Here is a 2678-nt window from a genome sequence, read left to right on the forward strand (position 1 = left end):
CATTGCTATGAAGAGAATATGAAAACTCATTCCTAACTAAAAAGGTTTTCAACAAGAGGTGAATGTAAAATTTATTTTCAGCCTTGGATGCCCAATGGCAGAGTTACCAATAGAACTGAACCGTATGGACAGTATTTTATGTGAGTTCTTTGAAGTTAACACTTGACAGCTTCTTTAAAGTCCTATCTTGCAAAATAGCCACCATAATAAAGTTAAAAATAACGATGCATGAATTCTGTATTCAATTCATGTCTCACCTGCTTTCAGCAGGTTGAAGCACTTGAGGGAAGAGGGGTGAGTCTCCTGCTTTGCTTTCCACCTGCCTTTATCTCTGGAAAGCCAGGCTGCCCTGGTTACCAACAATGTGAAGGCTCAGGACCAGCCTTGCTCAGAGTGAAAGCAGGCCCAGGGCTCACTTGATATGATATACAGAAGCCCTGATATCGTCCAGGTCCTCCCCTGGGCTGAAGCCCAGAATGCCATTATTAGAGTGTAATCTCTACAGCTTGCTTCCTTCTCTGTGAACCCTCAAGAATTTGGAGGGAGAATAACTCTGACATTGATATCTGGGTGTAAAGATTAACATTCCAGTGTTCACAGGCAAGGCAGTGTTAGGAGGGGGCTAGAGCAAACAGCCCAACTCCATTCCTGCCGAATGACGCCATGCAACGTGGGCCTGATGCTACTGAGCTTTCTGACTACTTAAGAACAGCCAGAAATCCAAATGTTTGCATGAAATCTTTCCATACACTGATGACAATGAACTGATTTGTTAAGATGCCATGCAAAACAAACTAAACCCAACTGTGGGCCAGCAGTGAGACACGTTTGCAACTTTACTCTGGACAGCCAGCACGCGAAAGACGGGAAGCCCCCACCTGGTGGCCAAGGCAGGAAGATGGGGCTGGGAGTGGGGCATAGGGAGAGGGCTCAGGAGAATCCAGAGATCTGAGAGTGAGCCGAGCAGCTCTGCTAAGGATGAACGTTGCAGCGGCTAGCTTGGGTACCAACATTCATAGTAGAGAAAGGGACCACACGACAAGCCTCTGGAAGGACCTCCCAACAGCAGCTCTGTCTGTGCCACATCTATTTCTGCTCTGCCCCCCACCCAGGCCCACATCAGGACTTTCATGGGACCTCAGCAGCTTTGCCTTTATAGGGCCCTTCCTCTGTAAGTATATATAAAAGGTATTTTACTGCTGTGTTCATATAGAGACAAATATGATTTCACACTTGATTATATCCTTTTTTTATTCTGGTTTTAAAAGATATTAAAATATTTTCTTGAGCCCCTAGAAATATCATGGGCCTTAGGCCCTGGCTTCCTGTGTCTAAAAGTAAAGTTGACCCTACCTCTCACTTCCACAATGGTTGACTTCAACACTGGGTGGAAACTCTTGTTACTAGCTGCTGGTGTGCATCACTGTGAATATGACAGATCAGTCGCCATGTTAGGAAGTAACTGTAATAGTGGGGGCATACGTCAGGCTGAAGTCAGACTGCTTAAGTTCAAATTCAAATCCCACCATTTAGACTTCAAATGGCTCTAGGCAAGTCATTTAACTTCTCTGAGGCTTGATTTCTTCTTCCACAAAACAGGAATAAAAATAGTGCCTGCTTGAGGATTGCTATGAGAATTAAATGAGTTAATACACATAAAAAATTTCAAACACTGCCTAGAAATAGTAAGAGATAAATATTAGCTGTTGCCATCACTTTCTTCTGTAGTGTCCTGACTTTATGATTCTGGATACTGATAAATTTATTGAGCTACCATGACTTGAAGACCCAAACATCCTGACGTCAAAAAGGCAACTGTTTTATCATGATTTCCTAAAGGTAACCTACCTGTACAAAATTCAAAAGATAGGTGAAAGTCTATAAATTGTAATTACATCTTATATCCTAGCTATCAGCCTCCTGATTTCCCCCATTTGTCTACTAAAGAGATTCAAAGTAGAGATTTGAGGTTAAAAACTTATCCATGGATTCTAAAGAGATGTGGTTTTTCAATAATATGTTTTGTTTTGCATCCATTGATAAAGTACCCACCAGCTTTCAAAGCACTCAAAGAATATACAGTGAGATAACATATCCTCAGAGTAGCTGAAAGGAAGAGAGAATCTTAGAAAACTTCATGCCACTGGGAGGGTCCAGAGTATCAATCTTCCCCATTGCACTGTAGTACTCTGTACTCTGTCTCCCTAGGTAGAGTGCCATGGTGTCATCATAGCTCACAGCCTCAGTCTCCCCTGCAGCTGGGACAACAGATAGTTATAGACTTTTGCACAGACTTTAAATTTCTTTTGGTGGGAAAGAAAATAGTTGGTGGTCAAAAGTACTTGCTGAATGAATGAGATTTTTTAAGCTTTCATTTTTTTACCCTTTGTGATCTCATTGTAGAATTCCTCATCATTAAAAGGTAGGAGGGAATGGAGGCCGTGGTGTATGATACGTTCTTAGCCTACATGTAGTCCATATGGTTCGTATTGCTGATGCGTTGTGAAGGCATGAGACAGTTATTTGTATTCCCAAATGTTTACGAGTATATTAAAATGAGTGTTGTTTGATTTCAAAAGACCTGATGAAGATGGATCGAAAGCCCATAATTTGGTGATTCCTGAAGACAAGAATAAGGGAGGCCATGTGGAATTGCTGCCTAAGCTGAGCCTGTTTTC

Source organism: Otolemur garnettii, unplaced genomic scaffold (assembly GCF_000181295.1).
Source record: "Otolemur garnettii isolate 467f Iridium unplaced genomic scaffold, OtoGar3 scaffold00032, whole genome shotgun sequence".
Taxonomy (NCBI): Eukaryota; Metazoa; Chordata; class Mammalia; order Primates; family Galagidae; genus Otolemur; species Otolemur garnettii.